We start from the raw sequence: 20670 nt of genomic DNA, 5'->3' as shown, positions 1-20670 counted from the left end.
TGATGTTGCCAAGGTTGGGAGAGGTCAGTGCACGGGATCTGCGGAGCAGGAATTTGAAGTGAAAGCAAGTCACGAAGAGGTAGTGCGCGATTCTTCTCTCATTTAAGACATTTTTTTTCTTATGGTAAAAAATTTAAACACAGGGAGTTTAACGGGCGTGATCAAGTCTTGGAAACATCAGAGGTCAGTCATAGGCAGTACATTTTTCATCAGATACGGAAAAATAAGGCCAGGAAAGCCATCTTTTCTCGTACATTTCAAACTCTGAATTAAGAAGCACCCCGAAGGGGAGAAGGATAAAGGAAAGTGCAACAATATTCTTGAAGTATTTGAACAGGCCTGGTAACTGAACTTGGTTTGCTTCTGTCACCCGTCGTGGCATAAACTACGGAAATATGCAGGGGCTGGTTTGCCACAATATGCATTGTGGAGTGGGGTGCACTGGGACCCAGAGAATTTTGGTCGTCCTTCTGCCATTTTCGGCTGTGTCACCACGCGTGACTCAGGCAACCCCTCGACCTGTGTTCCTTCAAGTGCGCCGATAGGAACACTAACGTGTGGATGACGAAAGGCATCGGTTTGGAAAAGTGCTCGCCTTCGCGGAGGCGGTGGGTCCTCCCTAGGACCTGTGTGACCCTGTGGGTCCTGATCCGGCGGGCCGCCAAGTCCCGGCCTCTGTCCTAATGTCTTTCCTTCTTCCGTCGTCACGCCAGCCCTGCATCGGGCTCTTTCTGTCCCCTTCAGCTCTCAGCCGCAGTTTCCCCCCACCAAGTTCTTTAAAAATGTTGAGTGGCCACGTCCCCCCACGGGTTACAATTTCTCAGAGGTTCGCCACTGGGTGTATGTTAACATTCGGACCCCCGGGCTTGCCACATGCAGTTCCTACTGTTTCAGTTTCTCTTACTACCTGGGGCCCTACCCCCCTCGCCTCCCCATCATTCCCGCACCGGCACACCTGAGCCTCCTGCTGGAGGGCAGTGGGGCCCGTCTCTCAACAGCAGCCCCCAGAGCCGCCTTTTCGGGGACCTCCCACCTTGTTTCCTCCGCCTCCTTAGCTTTTGCCTCCCGGGGCCTGTGTAGCCACTTATCGACCTGTCCGTGAGCTCCTCGAAGACAGGCACCGAGTTTTCATTTGCGTCTTGTGTCTCCTGAGTCTGGCACAAAACAGACGCTCGACAAACTGTCACCCGTTGTGGCATAAACTACGGAAATATGCAGGGGCTGATTTGCCGTGGAGGTGAGGTGTAATCGAGGTGGGAGTATGCCTTCTGAAGAGCTCCACTCAGAAAATTCCGTTATGGCCAATGGGACTTCTCCCTTTAGTCCTTCGTCCTCAAGCCACCAACATGGTGTTGAAAGGGACGGGGGGGTGGAGCATGTACATAGTAGAAAATGGAAACATTGTGTCAACTTCCCAGTAATCGGAGTAGCGCCAGGGTATAGTGCAGAGTGAGCAAGTTACTGCCAGGTAAACTCGTTGACTTTTTAAATAATCCAACCTGTTACGGGTCTCTTGCCAAGGGAGGTAGTGTTACTTTTCAGATTCCAATGCAGTAAATAAGTGAATTTTGTAATTTATCCATCCACCTATTTATCTTTGCATTTTCCAGATGCCGTGTGGAGTGGTCATGATTTCTTTTTGCATTTTTTATTGTATTACAAGTATTTTAGTGTCAAAGCACAGTACACCCATCATATGATGAATATAATGACTTATTTAAACAGTTCCCAATTGTTGAGCATTCGACTTATTGCACTTTTATTAGCATAAGTAGTGCTGAGACGAACCAATTCAGGCATCTTTAGGTATACTATTTACTTTTTTACGAATACATTCCCACAAATAGAACAAGATAGAGGACTGTTTTTAAAAGGCTCTTTAATGCATATTGCCAAATCGCTGTCTGAAAAAGGGCATATAAATCTTTGGCAAGGTAGGTTGTAAAAAAATGCCTTGTTTTATGGAGTATTTCCTAGATTACCTGTAAGCTACGGGGATTTTATTTTATTTTTAATTGATTTTAGAGAAGGAGAGGAAGGGAGAGAGAGAGAAACATCGATTTGTCGCTCTGCTCATTTATGCGTTCATTAGCTGGTTCTTGTTGAGCCATGGGGATTTCCCACGTAAGAGGTGACCCAGGCTGAGGGTTCAGTAATGGCTCTTAAGAGAAAAAAGGAGACAGGATGAAAGAAAGAATAACGACATCTCCAGTTTTGCCCTTCTCTCAGCAGGCATGTCGGCCCAGGCTCCCCAATTTGCTCCCTGTCCCGAGTAGTCCTAGGACCCCGGGGTCCCTGGTACGGGAGCCAGGGCCCTGAGAATCGCTTGGTTTCTCTGTGTGTACTTTATATGTTTATACTTTGGGGTAAGATTTCATTCAGATGAACGACTTACAACTTAAAAAATTTGAAAGCTCTTAGGTTCCTCAGTGCTATTTTCAGACATGTGGTTCGAAATGGCCCCTGTTCATGCCTCCGCTGTTTATTTGAGAGGCCAGCGTCCTGATTCATTGTGGCCTCCTTAGAGGAACCATCTGGCTGGCCCAAGGAGAGAAGAGTCACCCAAGTTGGGCCGCTCTGCTGGGCCTGACAACTGTCCTGTTACCTGGTGAAGGTCTGTGTGGTAGAGGCGTGTGGCGTCAGTCCACGTTCTGGCTCCAAGCCCAGTGTGGGAACTCTGAAGTATCTTCTTTTTGCTTCTGTTTATGTTTTAGTTTTTTTTTTTAATCCTTGCCCAAGGACATGTTTTCAGTGCTTTTAGAGAGAGAGGAAGGGAGAGACAGAAACATGTAGCAATGCTCGGTGGCCTGCCATACACGCCAGGAGCAGGGATCAAACCGGCAACCTAGACATGTGCCCTGACCAGGAATTGAACCTGCAACCTTTTGGTTATGGGATGATGCTCCAGCGAACTGAGCCACACTGGCCAGGGCTGGATGTATCCGTTTTGGACCAGGTGGAGGTTAAGGCACCTTAAGGGCCAAGACTTATCTTGCTTTTATTAGCAGTGGTGTCAATGCGCACTAACATGCTGTGACCTGCTCTTCTTTCTGATAAAAGGGAAATGACCTGCAGGCAAGGGTGGAAAGAAAGGCGCCTGAGGCAGACTGCACTGTCGACTCTCCTAACAACAGCAGGCATTAAAAAAAAAAAGCCAGCAGATTCCTGTTTACCCGTGGAAAGGGTTGACGTTTTTGCCTCCTGATGTCCACGGGACAGTGGAAGGAAGGAATGAGGAAGACAAGAAAGGACAACAAAAGGAGTGTGGCTTCCCTAAGAGAGATCTGAGGACCGGAAGGGTCTTCAGCTGCAACCCTCTCCCAATCTACCGGCAGAGTCCTGCGAGCTCGGACCCTAGAGGGCGCTCCTCTTTCGGTCCGTGTTTAATTTCACCTGCGTTTATTCAGGGCCAAGATCTCGCACGTGGTTTGGCTGACTTTTCTCCAGAGGTGAACTGAACACAGGGCTACCTGTAGCGTTGTTTATAGTCTCTGAGGCGGTGCCAGCGTGGAAAATGAGAGAATTGCCCACTCTTCAACAAGGAGGATTTTCCCCTCAGTTCTCTGCCTTTAATGACTTGGATTTGAGGACAGAATCTGAGACCTCTTGGAAAAAGTTGCAGTTATTCTGAGATGTTTGGTGTAATTGAAGTCTTTTTTACGACGGTCATTCATCTGTTATCTTGAAATATGAATTGTGTGGAGATAACATTAAAAATATGAAACACATTTCCAGGTGTCTCAGAAAGAGGTTGGAGTTTGTGTCATCTGCCATGGCAACACTCCCGAGTCATTATAAAGGCTGTTACATTAGGATTTCCTCTAGAGTTTTATATCTGAAAATGTGACTTAGTGTAGCCAGAATAAAAGGATTGTACATTAGTGGAACACTGGTTGGAAAGAAGGTGGAGAACACAACAATAGCATTAACAACAAAACAACAAAAACAGTACTTACTCCACATGATATAAGCACAGAGATTCTACCAACTGAAGGTATTTTTGGAAATTTAACTCCATTTGAATCACCTCATGACAAGCCATTTTTTAAAAACGTGTACAGGGTGGAAAGATACTAAAAGTGCATTTCTTGATTTAGTAGTGTTACCCGGTCAAATCTAACAGTGAAGTTCCCCGCCAGATCATTCCTTTCTCCTTAAGACGCGAAGATTTGCACGCGTTAACATCATTTGCAGGTGGTAGAAAGGCTGGCTAGTACCACAAGTTCAGGTTCTGGGTTTCTGGTCTATTATTTAGGTTTCGTATGAATAAGGGAGTCAGTCTCTTATTCGTCGAGGAAGGTAATTTGTGTTCCTAGCGTGGTGCATCCTGTTCTGCGTGTTATGAACCCTCCGTGCAGAATGTGAGAGGCATAGGCATTCCTGGGCAGTGTAGGACTCTTGGATGCTTCCAAAACGACAGCTCCCTTCTCCTGGAATAGAAGGGTTAGGTGATTCACCTGACTGCAAATCCCGAATGTGTACAGCTCGGGTTGCGTGGCCAATAGCACATCGGGGGAGGCGTGCGTTCAAGTGTTTTGCGTACATGCTCAGTATGAATTTGCAGTGGAAGATAACTGCAGCGAATGGGAGGGGCAGTCCCTGCGCCCAGAGGGCTCTCTGGCTAGTAGGTTGGTCGTAGTTCCAAAATCGTAGCTGAAGTGCTTTGAGTGGTGGAGAGCCGCGTCTGTGTGCAGTGAGTAGGAAGGAGCTAACATAGAGACTCAGTTCACCGCAGAGAGTGACAAGTTGGCCACCCTCTTTGTTTCTGTGCTCTCAGAAATCAAGGCAAAAACAAGTCTGCTCTTCTTGTGGGAACAGTGGCAGTTTGAGAATTCAATGCAATTCTTGCAGCCGATGATTGGGTCAGCAGCTCAGGGGGCAGCGTAGGGCTGAGAGTAAACAGCGTCGCCTTTGAAGCCACACGGACAAAAGTCCCTGCCTCTCACCAGCTGGGTAAGGAACAGTTTCCCAGAGCCTCAGTTTCTCACCTTATGAAATGGAGCTACTGCTCGCGTCGGCAGCACGTACGTGAAAATCGGAACGGTTCAGAGAAGGTTAGCACGGCCCCTGAGCAAGGATGACACGCAAATTCGTGAGACGTTGCATAGTTTTTCACTCAAAGAACATGTGTGAAGGACCCATGGACATGGACAATGATATGGGGATTGATTGGGGAAGGGGGGCGGGCTGGGTGGAGGAGGGCGACGGAGGGAAAATTGGGATAACTGTATAAACAATGAAACATTTAAAAAAATGCAGCTAGTCCATTGCAGTGTAGATGCCATAGTAGAAATAGCCAGTAGGGACATGGTGCGAATTGTGTGCAAAACACTTTTCTAAGCACTTGATCGCATTTAATACACGTCGTTCCTATGAAATGGGTCTTATCATTATCTCTGTTTTACAGGTGAAGAAACTGGGGCCGGAGAGGTTAACCATTGTGCTCCGAGGTCTCCCCCTAGTAGCCGGTCAAGCTGGGTTTATTCAACAGTCTGGCCGGCCCTTGAATCTGTGGTCTGCAATGGGCTGAGAAAAGTCTATTATAAATTTTCTAGACTCCACCACCCTGGGACAAACCAAGTCAACCTTCCAGCTTCGTGTCTTTGAGATACTTCACATCAACCCATACTTTCTGCCCTGACCCGTCAATATTGCTTCCTTTCTGGGAGTCTTGGGGTCACCCTTTTGTCCCCAGCTGGCTTCTCCCAGTCCCCAAGTCCTCCCACCTGTCAGCATCTCTCAAGTACACCCCTCCTCGTGCCTGCTGTCTCTGCTTCAGTGTAGATCTCAAAACACCTCCTTCCAGCAGAACTGCAGCAGCCTCCTTGCTGGTTTTCCAGCTGCTGTCCTTCCTTCCTTCCCAGCATCCCCTCTCTTTTCCTGTCTATCTTTTATTTACCTAACAAAGGGGTTTTTCTTATTATTTGGCTCTGGTCTTAATTCACTGTAGGCCTTAACTGAATGTATTCCAGGCGTCACGGGTGCCCTGTGTGTCCCTTCATTTCCAGGCCTTTCCGACCCTGCTCTGCCTCTTCCCACCTCCCTCCTTCCAGCCCCTCCCAGCCCCTTCCCGCCCGTCTCCTCACCATTCCCTGTCACTTCCTCCCTCCCCCAGTCCGTCCTCGGGGAAAGCCAGCTCCGTGACAGTCTTGGGCGTCTTTTTCCCCACTGCTCCAGGCACTTTGCTGGGGTGCTGCCCCCTGGGGAGACAGATGCTGGTTCTCTTGGATTGACTTTCTGAGGGAAGAAGGTTTACTCCACGCCGTTTGTAAAGTTTGGCCCGTACTTTTTCCAACGATTTTTTTCATCACATTAATAACACACACAGGTTAAAAATGATCACACTTACAGAGGGATTCTGATGGAAAATAACAACTCTCCCCCTCATCGCCCCCAACTTCTCCGTTTAGAGATGACTATTTAAAACAAAAACCAAAAAAACTCTTGAGGTATAATTTATATGTGTACAGCTTACCCATTTATAACGTACCAGGTCTACAGCCATACCACCCTGAACGCACCCGATCTCGTCTCAAATGTACGAGGCGACGTGCGGGGTCTTCACATCTGTCCAGGGTTGTGGGGTCTGGCCCTGGAATCCCGCTGTGGACCTGCCCTCTCTGGAAGGAGCCCTGCGCTGGTCAGCCACCCCTCCCCGCTCCCTGCCACCCCCTCCCCCAGACCGAAGCAGCCGCTGGTCTGTGCTCTGCGTTCACAGATCTGCCTTGATGGATAGCTTCCTATAAATGGAATCCAAATATGTCGTCTCTTGTGACCGGCTTCTTGTACTTAGCATAATCTATCTGTTTTCAACATCCATCCATGTATATGTCCTTCATTTCTTTTTACGGCCACATACTGATTCATGAAATGGATGTACCACCATTTACTTACCTATTCGTCACTTGGTGGACACGGAGGTTGCTTTCATTTTGGGGGCTATTCTCAATAACGCCGCTATAAACATTTCGAGAACAAGTTTTTGTATAGGCATGTTTTCATTTCCCCTGGGCATAGATCTGGGAGTGGAATTACTGAGTCCCATGGTCGCTCTGTTTAACTTTTTGAGGAGCGTTTTCCGGAGCAGCTGTGCCATATCGCACCCCCGCCAGCAACGTGAAAAGGGTTCGGACCGCTCACGTCCTGGCTTACACTTGCTATTGTCCGTCTTCGCACTTCTCTCGGTTAATTCTCGCAATCCCATAGGTTAGCCAAAGAAAAATGTCCTTACTGTCATTTTATAGGTGGAAACGGCAACAGACCGAGGAAACGGGACGCCTAGTCCGTGTGTGAAGGGAGGGGAAGGAGAGGCCACGGTTCAAAACGACCACTCATCCCGAAGTGCCTTCAGCGTCTTTGAATTAGATACTTAGAGCTATTGGGGGGGATGGTGTTTCCCACCCCCACATTTTTTCATGAGTGTGATTGTGTTTCTTTTGCCTGCATTTAAAAAAATTGAAGCATAATTCATCTAGCATAAAAGTAACCACTTTAAAGTATATGAGATAACAACTCTTCTTCGTGTGTATTTCTCAGAGCTTCTAATAGTTATATTTAAAATATGTACACATGATCAAAAATCCCCTTTTTTTTGTTTAAAAAGGAAGAGGGACAAATACAAACTTTGATCTTCAGGGAGGCATCCTAGATATACACATGGAATAAGAAGATAAGGACCAGAAGGTAAACCAGAAATCACTTGTTTTGAAGGAATTAAGATAATTAGGTTGGCTCTCTTCCGTGCACTAGGCGTAGCCTTTTCAAAATCAGAAAGCTATGCCTGCCTTGCGTCCCGACATGAATATTTAGCACCATCATCTCTAACCTTAGGATCACACGGAATGTTAACAAGCAACGCCAGAACTCGTGTTTTCCCTGTCGTACTGTTTGTCTACAGGAACGCCGACAGCTGGAATGACTTTATGACATTGTGCCTGAACATCTGAGTGTCACCTGTGTAGGTGCCCGGGTAGGCGCGGCGGGTATGTTTTTAAAAAAGGGCTGGACTTAGTGACTGGATATCATCAGTGACATCTGTTTTATAATCCTGAAGAATTGGACATAAATATAAACATGGATACCTATAGACAAAAACTGCAAATGAGAATTTTTGATAAATTGCATTTCCGTGTGATGTCTCCGCTAAGTGATAGAGCACTGTATGGAAATGTCAAACCTCTAATGCACATAGAGCATTGAAGAAGCACTTTGTATAATATTTTCAGGTTTTTCTTGTGTTTCTTCTGGGGTGTAGCTGTATTTGTTTATTTTTTTGTGAGACAACATGCACATTTCACAGTGGACTCTCCCAGTCTGTTTGAATTCTCCGTCCTCTGTTGCTTGTTTTCAGGTAGGTGCACGGTTTCTGCCCCTGCCGCAGCTGCTGGTTTGTAGAGTCCGTGTGGGGCCATGGAAAGGCTTGTGTCTGGTGTAGCTGACAGTTTTTTGACGCTGATCTGGTAGGAACCAGGTCTCCTACTTTTTCAGCGCTTCTCAGGGTGCTAGTATCTCGCAACAAAATTTCACCCCTTCCCCCTGTCCACCTCCCATGAGCCAAATTTCACTGTGCGTTCTAGTTCTAAAATACACAATCGTACAGGCAGACAGTGCTGAAAGGTTTCAAGAAGAAAGTAAAAGTCATCCTTCATTTTACTTCCCAGACAAACATAATTGCTGTGAATATTCTGGCCTATCATGGGTTAGGCGGCTACAGCCCGTGGGCCAAAGATGGCCAGCCACCTGTTTTGCGTGTGGCCTGTGAGTGAAGAACGGCATTTATGTGTAAAGATGATTAAAAAAAATCAAAAGGATAATGTTTTGTGACATAGAACATGAATATGAAGTTTAACATGTAGTGTCCCTAAGTAAAGTCTTATTGGAACACCACCGCGCCCACTCAAATGTCACATACGCCCGCTTTCATCGTGACATGGCCGAGTCGGGCACTTGTGACAAACCGATGGCCTCAAAGCCTGAGGCATTTACTATCTGGCTCTTGACAGGAAGAAAAGTTACTGATCCGTTCGTTGTCTGTAACCTTGAAGACTTTTCCCCTCCCCGCGCATTTGTGTGAATGTGAGTGTGTGTGCCCAGGTTTCAGATAATGGGGTCACCCTGCGTGCTTTGGTAAACTGTCCTTTTTACAGAACGTTACTTTCACCAGTAACTTCTGCTGAATTCTTTTCCTGCCCGTTTATTCCATCGAATTAACATCTGAGAACCACTCCTTTTCGTTTTATGTTTGTGTTACGTCAGCCCGTTAGATGGTGCCTGGGAGCAGTCCTGATAAGAATGATGGGACTGACCGCCCCACTCAGAATTGATTGTCACTGTTGAATGAAAGAAAGGTTTCTTTTTCTCACCTGAATCTTGAGGTCGGCAGTGGAAGTCGGGCCAAGGAGGTCGTGGGGGCCAGCATGTTTTTAGCCTCCTATTCTGCCATTCTCAGGGAATAATGTCATTGCAAGGTGACAGATAGACTCTGCCGTTGCTGTGTGATAAATGACCGCACAACTTCACGACCCGAAACAACAGATATTTATCCCCTTAGAGTGTCCGCGGGTCAGGGATCTGAGGGTGCCTCTGGAACAGGGTCTCTTGTAAGGATGCGCTCACGTTGGCTGGTTGGGGTGGCAGCTACTCTAATCTGTTTGCAAGCTCTCGCGTGTGTGGCTGTAGGCAGGCTGCTGATCCTCACTGACTGTGGGCTGGCGGGGACACCGGTTCCTGGGCATGTGGGCCTTTCCATAGGGCGGCTGGCAGCGCGGCGGCTGCAATAGCTTTCCCCATAGTGTCTGTGAGCGAGAGCAAGAGCGAGAGAGAGAGAGGCAGGAAAAGGGAGGAGGCGGAAGCAGAGGAAAAACAGTCTTTTGCAGCCTAATCTCGGCAGTAGTACCCCGGGACTCCTGTAGTATTCCATCCGCTGGACGTGGCACGAGGCCCAGCCTGCAGTCACGAGGAAGCATTACAAGAGGGTATGAAGACTAGGAAGCAGGGATTATTGGGGGGCTTCTCAGAAGCCACTTCCATCATTCATCATCGGGTGTCATTGAAAGGGGTGGATAGACCCTCGGGCATTGGTTGGAGGTTCAGTCTGCAATAGCAGACTTGCGCTTCTGCTTCATTAACTAGAACTAGGTCACATGGCTACCCCAGCTGCAAGGGAGTCTGGGAAAGCAAGCCTTTTGGGTGGGCCCATTGTTACCCATGTCAAAATCAGGATTTTGTTGACAAGAAAAACGGGTTCAGTGAGGTAACAGCCTAGCACTTGTCCAGTTTATAACACATTCTCCATTTAAACGGTAGCAATGTGTTTGGCAGTAAAGCATATCATGTAGCTTTGGAAGTTAGCTTGCTGCTATAACAGGACTCCTGTGCATTGATACTGAAAGAAATAGCAAAGAAAGAAGAAAATGGACATTTATTGTGTACTGCCTGTATGGCAGGCATTTTATTAATATAAATTATTTGATTTAACCCTCTTTATAATAAACCTGTGAAGCAGATATTATTTGCCCCATTTTACAGATGGGGAAAATAAGGCCCAATAATATTAATTGGATTGCTTAAAGAGCACACACAGTTCATCGTTGTACCTTGAATGGGTTTGGGTTGTGGAGCTTTGAGTCCCCTTAGCTCGTGGGGTGAGCAGCTGGGCACTGGGGCAGCTGGGGACTGGGGCAGCTGGTCCTCCGGGCCCTTCAGCTCCAGCAGCCTCCTCCGGTCACTCCTGTGTGCCATGCAGATGTCATACTTTTCTGCTTGCTTCATGATATGCAAAAGGATAGAAAGTATTGCTCTGTCCGTGAGTAGGTGGAAGAGCTGGCGTTTGAACCCTGGTGTGCCTGTGCCTAAGTCCAGAAGCCTTCCATCTTTCCGTGACTGGGCCCTTTGCAATCTACGGAGGCAATGACTTTCAGGTGCTCTGAAACAGGAGTTAAAATGCAGCTTCGTTTAATGCATCAAGTATCATATTTCTTTGATACTTCTGTTTCTATTTCCTGCTTTCAAGAAACATATCACATACTAAAACAGAGGGGTTCTTGGATTGTAAGTTAACTTTATTTGCTGTCTAAGTCTAGTCTGAGTGGAAACTTCCTTGACCACTAGGTGTCTCCATGTGGTTCTGTCCTTGCTCCTGTGCCCCCAGCTTGGACAGAACCTAAAGTGGACAGAAGGAAGGTCTGAGGACCGGAGACCTCAAGAATGAATGGGGACTGCACTCTGATCACCCCAGGTGCCTTTTTTTTGTCCTTCACTCTTCTGCTCCTCCTTGCTCGCAGACTGATGTTTAGGTAATAGATCGATTCTTTGGAAACTTAGAGCATATTTGGTGCTTATTATTTATTAATAAAGGCAGTAAAGTGAGGGGAAAGAATTTCTGTGTTCATCTAGATATATGAGGTAGTAAAATAAGTTTAACATTTGCAGAGAATTTTCGGAACATATTTTTTGTTTCTTTCTCTTTCCTCTTTCTGGGAATAATTTTACTACAATTCATTATCATGGGAACACTTGTGTTACCAGGCAAATAATGATTGCATTATTAATATTAAGTTCCCTGTTTTTTTTAAATATAATAGTCCTGACCGTAACTAACAAGTACCATCTGTAATTCTTGCAGGAATGCTACGTGGTTGTCATTTTTTCCCCTGATCTTAGAGATGAGGAAAAGAAGGTTAGAGAGATTGGTTCATGTGCTCCAAGTTTAAGTTTAGCAAAGCTCAGTTGCTTTCAGAATCCCCCCCACCCCCGCCGCCCCATTTGGAAATTGTCGTAGTGCTAGAGTGTCCGGGAGAGTTCGGTGTAAAATTCCTGTGAACTGACTCAGCAGAGAGCACTCCTGGAAGCGTGGGCTGGCTGGGGGTGCAGAAACCCAGTCTACAGCCGTCCTGTAGCTTGATCACTGCGCTCTGGGTGTGGGCTCCCCTCGGGAAGGCGACAGGCTCTCCGCAGAATTACAGACCGTGCGTCCTCGGCGATCACTCCCTTTCCCTTGCCTGCGGGTGCCTCGCCCTACCGTCAGCTCATCCTCACGGAGACAGCGGGACACCTCACGGCTCTGTTCAGACCTGGAGCCTCACGGAATGGAACATTCTTCTGACTCGGTTATGGGCCCACAAAAAAGACGGGAGTGCAGCTCAGCCGAAGGTTTTCTTGGAGACTGCCGGCTGATAGGTTCTCTTTTTACCTGAATTTAGATTCTGCATTCATTGCCAGATTTCTCCAATTGCCTTAAAAAAAAATCTGTCCACATTAGGTTTTCTTTAGTGTCCGATAATTTCATGGTGCTTAGCATCCGTCCCGTACACCTCCTCCCCACCCTCCCTGGTGGTGGCGATTTCCACAGGCCACGGGAAAAGGTGTAACAAACAGTCCGTCCCCAACACTGTCAGTTCTCTCTCTTTGTTTCCCTTCCCAACTGCCGTCCTGCCGGGGATTAGTGACACATTTCGGAGCAGATCAAATGAGCCCCTGACACCTGATTGCCCGGTGTTCCTTGTTTACAGTTGCTTTCCAAGGACCCTGGACAAGATGGAAAGCTTAACGCACGGTAATTAAATTTGCATCTGCTCTGGGACACGACTCAAAGGAGCCTCCTTCCCCTCCACACAGGGGTCCCATTGCAGAGACCGTGCTGCCTTTGACCGCGCTGCCTCTGCACAGGCAGGGCGTGCACAGGTCACTGCCGTTGGCCCAGCCTACTGCCCGTCGTATAATGAGGAATATGACATAAGATCACCCATATCCCTTTCTCACGTGGCTTTTGACTCTTCACGAACTCGTGCAGCCAGATTTAAGAACGGGTCTTAAATCTAAGAGCGGGAGCTTGGAGGTGATTTTTAAAAAATGTTTTTTTAAGGGAAAACAAACATTGCTGAACAATCCGGACAGGTTTAACACACCCTTTGGTTCGTACATTTCGCACAAATGCTGATGAATAATTCAGCAGAGCCAAACACAATCTGCTGGTGGTATCTAGTGTTATTCACACTTGCTAATGAATAATTCCCTTTGGCTTTCTGGAGAGCCGCTCTAAGGAGTGACTTCTGAGACTCACACGGGTTATTATTGGGCTATTTGTCAGTGTCTTTGGGGCATTGTGAGCCGAAGTCCGACTCGGCTACCCAGCCCACGTAGCTCTGTGACTCTTCTGGGAAACACACCGCTCTTTCTGTCCCAGATTTTTAGTCCTCGCGTGTTGCCACGGAGAGGGCGGTGCTCTATCAGGACGCAGCTTCCTCTGTAGTTTCATTGAGTCCCTTTCTTCATTGTTTCATTCAGAGAAAGAGGTGTTTGTTGACACCTTGCTAGGTACAAAGTACTGAGTACAGCATCGTAGATACACAGAGGTAACAGATTTTACGTAACATGTCCTCAAAGGGAAGGTAGGGTACACAGGAGAGGCGCGGGGTCCTGGGAGAAAAAGGTGCTCAGAATTTTCTTTTTTGTCAAAATGATCAGTTCCTCGTTTCTCATCATGTCCTCGGATATGTATTTCAGTGCCTATACGCTGTGGATGGTGTTGCGTGATATCGCTTTAGAGAAACCCAAAATTCGGTTAACCTTGGAACTGTGTATAAGATAAGTCTGATAACATGACCCCAGAGATAAGCAAGTGGCCCTTGTGCATTTCTGCTGCAACTGGAGTCAGGACTGTGGCGTGATGGCCTGGCTCTGCCAGCCTGGAGAGCCCAAGGAGGATGGCCGTGGATTGATTTCTGCCGGAGCGGTCTGCACACCGCCCCTTAGCGGCCACGTGCGTGGTGTGTGATGGAGCCTGGCGAGGCGCTCCCGGCCTGGGCACATCATGTCTGGCACCCTGTCTCTACCTCAGCTTTTTCTGTAGAACTCTTGCTTTTTGCTTTTCTTTTTGAGGACTCTGGGAAGACTGTAATTCCCATCTTCCCTTGCAGCGAGGTAGGATCATATGATTAGTTCTGACCAATGAAATGTAAGCAGAAGTGCTGGGTATCATTCACGGGTTGAGACATTTAAGAGCTAGTGTGCCATGCTTTCCCTGCCACCGTGACCTTGGGGACTCTGTGTCCCAGATACTGGGGCCTCCAGTAGGCTGGGCCCATGAATGAATGGCTGTGCGGAGTAGAGCCCAGCCTGTGTCCCGTTGGCCTGTTTCGGACAGGGAGCTTAAGCAAGAAAGCTGGTTGTATTAGGCCTCTGAGATCCGGGAGTTTTTCCACAGCGGAGCCTGGACCATGCTCACTGATACAGCACAGATGTGCACCAGCGGATAACGAACTGCGGCGTGTCCGTAGACGCACCTGGGTAGAATGCCCGCATCAAAGGGGATTTGAAGCGAAATCGGTTTTGCTTTGGGGGATTTTAACTCAGGAGGGTAGTTCGTGTTCAAATGCTACCTTAGCATTTTTTTTTTTCAGTTGATTTCTATACTACAGCCTGGCAACCAGTCTGGCCTCTGTGCATGCCCCTTTTTGGTTCATGTGGAATAATTTGTTTTAAGACTCATCCCCCCAGCCCCCAACCACTAATGATGGAGCAATTATGCGTGGTTCCACACACATTTTTACACTGTCCTCTGACCCAGCTGTGTGGTGAGCAGTATATCTGCAGGGCAGGAATGTGGCTTGCAAGGGACAATATCAGATTGCCCACAATTATTTTAATGTCTCCTGTGATCTGATAAATAGAGTTTATAGTTATAATAAGAGTAAACCCATTTCCCCCAAGGTAGAAAGAGTTTGCAAGTAAAATGGACATAGTCAGATGTGACTTTTTTATGTTTTTAAGAATCCTTCACTGAGGGCCTTACAAAAGAATCCAGGCATGAGTTTTCAATGATTTCATCAAGCCAAATAAGGGCAGAAAAAGTATGGAAATATACGATTTATCGCTGCTCCTCCAGGAACTTAACGCTTTTTTGGTTGGTGGTGTCATTGAAACTATTCCTTCCAACTTTTGTATCTGTGACACCAACTTCCTATCACTTGCAGCGTATGTGCTGGGGTTTTCCCCTGGCCCTAGGAGGTCCCAGAATTTGGCTGTCACTCCTGCTTTTTATTAGCGGGTGCCACTTTGGTCCGTGTCTTCCCTGATTGTTGTAAATCCTCCAGCACGCTCCCACCTTTCCTCGGTAGGACTGCCACTTCGGGAGGCTAGCCGTCTCTCCTCGGAGGACCGGACACAGTGCCTACTACGATGAGTTGGATGTCTCTTGGAAATTGGGCCAAGCCTCGCCATTCCCTCGGCTGGGACGCGTGGGTTGGGGGAAGCGGCGCGTCCCCCCCCCCCGCCCCCCCAGCTGCAGCTCTCTGCTCTCCTAAGAAGCCAGGATGTCCGTGCTGTCCTGCCAGCTGCAGCAGGTCTGGGGGCTGCGTTTTCAGGGAGAAGATGCCGTCGCTTCCATCCTGTGCCTGCTGCTGGCTACTGCCGACCCCCAGCCAGACGCCGCTCCCGCTGCAGTGTGTCCACGGGCACGACGGGGCGCCTTGCTTTATGCAATGGATGTCTTCGCCTAATTTTCACGTCTTTGTGGATTGTCGGTGAACTGGGTTTGGAAGTGTCCAGGCCTTCTAGAAACTCTGCTGTGAATGCTCTTACGTGGTCTCTCGTTCAGGGTAGGTCCTTTTACAGATTTTACAAGGGGAGGTGGACTATTATTGTTACTGCTGTTATTAAGGGATACCGCTTATCCCGTCCTTTGAGCCAGACTTCCCCAAAGTACACCTGGGGCCCAGGAAGCCCGGAGAGCTTATCATCGGCTTCTTTGAGATCACACGGCTGCTTCATCGCGGAACTGCATCTGTAGTTCAGAATTCCAGATCCAGAGTTTTTTCTGTACACGGAACTGACGTACCAGTTCAAAGGCACTTTGAATTTAAGGGGGCGTCTAGAAATTAATGATGCATTCAGATAAACAACCCTCCATTGAAATACCTCAACGACGAAATACTTGAGGAAAAAAATAATGCTTAAGTATTCACAACTTTATTTACCGTCATTATAAATCCAAGGAACTGACACACCTCCCTGTGAAAACACGGATAACAGTCTTTAAATATCCGTTCAGGCGCTTCTACGACCTACTACTGGGAGTGTGACGATCTTGCTGGTAGCGATTCTTCCTTCCAGTGTCAGCGTTAGGTAGGTAGGAGTGAAGAGGGACTTGGGTTGGAGCAAGCGCAGAAGAACCGTCTCTGGCACGCCAGGGGGGTTCTGTCGGCACGCCGGCACCCACATCCTTCCTAGGTAAGGGGCCGGCCCGTGCCTGTTGCTGGCCAGCGTGTACAACATGTGCGAGAAGAAGTAATTATTTTTAGCCGACTGACTATGACCAAGATTAATAGCTCTTGAAAGGGCTATAATGAAAGGCTGCCCCGGCTGGCTTCCACATTACTCTTTATTTATTCCGCTCTCATCCCTGTCACCTTTGGGCATCAGCCAAACGTCGTTTATGGGAGACCTGCCCCTCGGATGTGAAAGGCCCTTCTTTCTTAATGACGGGAGGTGACTGCAAGCCGGGCGGGCGAACGTGGACAGCTGACCCGACCCAGGAGAGAGTCCCTGCGGGTGCGTGGGAGTCCCCAGAGCAGGACGCTCACTCCTGAGGCAGCGAGTCTTCAGCAGACCCATCCCGATCCCTGCCGTGTACCTGAAGGACGACAGGGAGTCCTTCAGTGGCTTCCCTGCCAAGTCCGTGTACTTCAGTGGCTCTTCTGTGTGGAGCGCTGGCAAATCTGTTCCTTCTGACAAGGGTTTTTCTCGTGTGTGTGACTGAAACCAGCAACTGTTTCTACTTTTATAAAACTCGGGAATCTCCTTGTGGTAGAGACGGAGAGTTAACTCCCAAACGGCTTCTCGCTGCTTCCTGTCATGGGTTTTTCAGGGCAGCCGCTGCCCAGAATAATCCAGAGCGCCCTTCCCAGCCAGCTCCCCCTGCGGCTGGGGGTGCCCATGGAGCTGAGCAAAGGGGTGGATCCTAGGGTTTCCCACCAGTTTCCGGAACAGAAATCCCAGGTGTACCCTTTTCTTCTCGGGCCCTTCCTTCTGTCCTGCTGCCCGGGCGTGAGTGCTGCCTGTGGATGTTAAGGGCGGGGGCCGGTCCTTAGGGATGGGGCTGGGGTCTCCAAGGGCAACACGAGAACCACCACGTAACTGTCGGCCTGCTTCAGCGCTGTCACATTGGGTTCTCTGTCCCTTGCAGCCAAGCCCAGTCCTCGGTGCTACACGGTTTCTCTACGTTGCCGAAGACGAAGATAAATCCCAAGCCCTTAGACCTCCTTCCCTCGTCCTAAATATCAATGTCCAAATTTACACAGATTTCTCATCCTTCCTCCTTTCAACCGCTACATGTCAAAACAACTTACAAGAAAAGATAATACGTTAATTCATTTAAGGACGAAAGCCACGAGAGATACATGAATATGAAAGATAGGTACGAGCTAGATGGGCAAGAAGGCCGGAATAGAAAATAACTCCTTTAGGGAAAATGATATTCAGGACGGGGTGTCAATCAATGGCTTTCTGGAAGAGGGGGTCAGGGGGCCCTCAGGGCCTTGCAGGGTGTGGGGGGTGGGGGCGGGGCAACAGCTTCTTTCCTGGGGGCTTCAACTGCATCTGCTGTCTTAGGGACTTGGGAGCTTTTTAAAATCTCAGGTTTCAAGTGTCAAGTCTAGTCGGCGCCTCCAGTGGCCTTGCCCGATGCCACTCACTGTTCCCACCTTGCCTGCCTCCCTGGTCGGAGGCTCTGGAGCTTGCGCGCGGCCGGCCTTCCCCGTGCGGTCTCCGCATTAGACAATAGGTACCGTATTAGCTACAGTGAGTTGCCAGCGATCAACGCAGCCCTTTCTGAAAGAGACGCTTCTTTTTCCACGATTTTTTAGAACTTTGGAGAGAGAAGAGAGCAGTGCCCTGGTTCACTTGTTCTCATTTGCACTTGTAAAGGGAACGGAGCCAGAGATTCTCCGTGCCATGTTTTTCCTTGCCGTTTCTTGCCTTTTAATGTGAAGAATGGCAGGATCTTGTCTTTTGTTCACACGAGTGAAAGTCCATTCAGCTGGAAAACAGAACAGGGCGCTCTTTGTGGACTCGGGAGCGTCTGAATGCCCTCGGTCGCACACTAGTTACTGTTTAACTGCGATCGAATGGGGACCAAAGGCGATAGACATTTAAAGGATAAATGACAGGGCTGTTAATCCAGAAGCAGGTTTTGTGGCATTGTTGTTTTTTAGCTAATAGGTATATAGCCTGGAGTCAGGAGGGGACTTGAAAGGCTGAGTAAGAGCTCTGTGTCCAACCAGTAAAAAAAAGAAAAAAAAAAGAAAAATGATGTCAGGGTATGTTTTAAATAACCGATCATTTCGTGCTTTAAAAAGTCATCTGAACACATTTCAACCGTGTTTGGAAACGTCTAGGAATTCCCCCGATGTGTTTGCGAGCTTGGCCGTGTCATTTCTGTGTACGTACACACGCATGAAGAGGGCGGGGCAAAAGTGGGCGCACCCTTGTGAGCGCATGAAGCAGAGTTGGTTCTTGTAGTGTGTATTAATTACTGCATTGTTTTCCATGTCAACCACTGCAAACCTGCTTTTGCCCACCTCTGTGTATAAATACCAAGCATGTTACGTGTCTAAAGGAAGAGCCCTTAAGGCCATTATCAGTCTATGAATTAAGAACTTCATCCGTCTTTACCACTCACTGTGGTTTGCCTGCCCTGTGGTGAAGGAAAAGCATTTCCGAGAATTCCCTTCCCCTTTAGGGGTGCAAAGGACAAATCTGGGCCTTTCTGCCCACCTACCCCCTCCCTACCTCATGGAGCTGCAGCCCGGGTCTTTGGCACGTGACCCCATGAGAAGAGCTGGCGCCGGCTGTGCTGAAGGTGCTCAGACTTTGGAGTGCGGGTTATTTCCTCGGAGATGAAATACTCAAGGTCTCACTCATGTGTCGTTTCTGGTTCATTGGATTTTCCAGGCTTTTCCCAGGGCACCCCAAAATAAAATGGACCCGAGTCTGTTTGACAGATGTCGTTGCCTTTTCTGCAGTCACATCTCATTGCGGCAGGAACCCTAAACTTTGCTTCCCTCCAGGGCGCAGATGGGGATGGGTCAAGGAAAGCTACAGCTCCTCTCAGTTCGGGAGAGACGGCAGGGAGGCAGGTGCGAGGGGTGGGGCAGGAAGTACCTGTCCTACCTGCAGGGCCAGCTGCAGCTTCGCTTCAGTGTGCGCATGTGTTTGGAGATACTCTGATTTTTCAAAAGAAGGTGAAAATGTGTCTTTTTATCCGACAGTTCTTTATGTTAAATAACCGTCTACTACTTGAAATGTAAAACCTGTGTGGCCCACGTATTCCGCATTGACCGAATACTTCCCCTGGCTGGAAGCAGCCAAGGGCCTGCCCTTTGTCAGCGCTGTTATTTTGAGAGGTTATGTAACTAATGCAGCCTCTTCAAGGAGGGTGACCAGCCCAAAGATAACCATGGAGGCTGACACCTGGGGATATCTAAAGAAAGGGCCAGGTTTCCACCGTATTGCCCTCCAACAAGGCCCACCAGGTGACCAGCTGGGTTTCTGCACATGCAGCGTCCAGTCCCACTGAGGTGGCCTCGCGTGCAGTGCTGAACTGCCAGGCAAGGTTCATCAGACGTGGAGGAATGCCTCCGACAAGAACAGCAGACTACAAAGTAAAAAATCCTTGCCCTGGGTGGTGTGGCTCAGTGGTCTGAGCAATGGCCTGTGAACCAAAGGGTCGCTGGTTCGATTCCCAGTCAGGGCACATGCCTGGGTTGTGGGGCAGGTCCCTAGTAGGGGACACACGAGAGGCAACCACATTTTGATGTTCCTTTCCGTCTCTCCTTCCCTTCCCCTCTGTCTAAAAATAAATAAATAAAATCTTAAAAAAAACCCTCAACAAAACGAAGTGAAAAACCAAAGGAGAGGAACCCAGAGAAATGGGACAATGTGGAGAGCAGAAGACAACCCTTCAAAAACCAATGACAGGTCCTGGCCAAGCAGCTCAGTTGGTTAGAGTGCTGTCTGGATACGCCGAGGTGGCGGGTTCGATTCTCCGTCAGGGCACGTACAAGAATCAACCACTGATTGCATCAGTAAATGGCATAGCAAATCTGTCTCTCTCTCTCTCCGCTCCTTCTAAATTCAACATATAAAAATTTAAAAAATTATAATTATTATTCTTAGAGAAATGAGGAAAGACATTATAAACATGAAAGAAGACCATGATGTTAATAAGAAGGAACATTCATATTGTTAATCTTGTTCAGTGTGATAATGTGTTGTGATCATATTTTTTTTTAAAAAAGGTTATCCTTATATGTTAGAGATACATACCAAAGAATTACAATGGAAATATTCCATTGAGGTTTACTTTGGGAAGAAAGTAGGCGGGGGAATAGATTAGTTAAGATTAGCAAAAGCAATGAGAGGGATTAAAGAAGTACAAGCTGCCAGTTACCAAGTAGTCTTGGGGCTGCAGTACGGCATAGGGGACGTACTCCGTAATATTGTAGTAACCAGGCATGCTGTCAGATGCACTAGACTTACGAGGGTGATCACGTGGTAAGGTGTACATCGCTGTCGAATCACTATGTTGTGTACACCTGAGATTCGTATACTATTGTATGCCAACTATAAGTGAAAAATAAGTTAAAACAAAAAAGATTAGCAAAACGTTGATAA

General features: G+C 48.0%; 1 protein-coding gene and 1 non-coding gene across 3 annotated transcripts in view; both read left to right on the top strand.

Annotated features, from left to right (window-relative positions):
- FTO (FTO alpha-ketoglutarate dependent dioxygenase) overlaps window positions 1-20670 on the top strand; it is a 311141-nt gene that overhangs the window by 23035 nt on the left and 267436 nt on the right. The window lies entirely within an intron of this gene.
- Window positions 5006-5112, top strand: LOC123806215. Its single transcript, XR_006783450.1, has one exon. It is a non-coding gene; the product is annotated as a U6 spliceosomal RNA (small nuclear RNA).

Source organism: Phyllostomus hastatus, unplaced genomic scaffold (assembly GCF_019186645.2).
Source record: "Phyllostomus hastatus isolate PE091 unplaced genomic scaffold, TTU_PhHast_1.1 phas_scaffold_345, whole genome shotgun sequence".
NCBI classification, from domain to species: domain Eukaryota; kingdom Metazoa; phylum Chordata; class Mammalia; order Chiroptera; family Phyllostomidae; genus Phyllostomus; species Phyllostomus hastatus.
The sequence above is the reverse complement of the archived record's forward strand: the minus strand, read 5'-3'. Positions and strand labels throughout refer to the sequence as shown.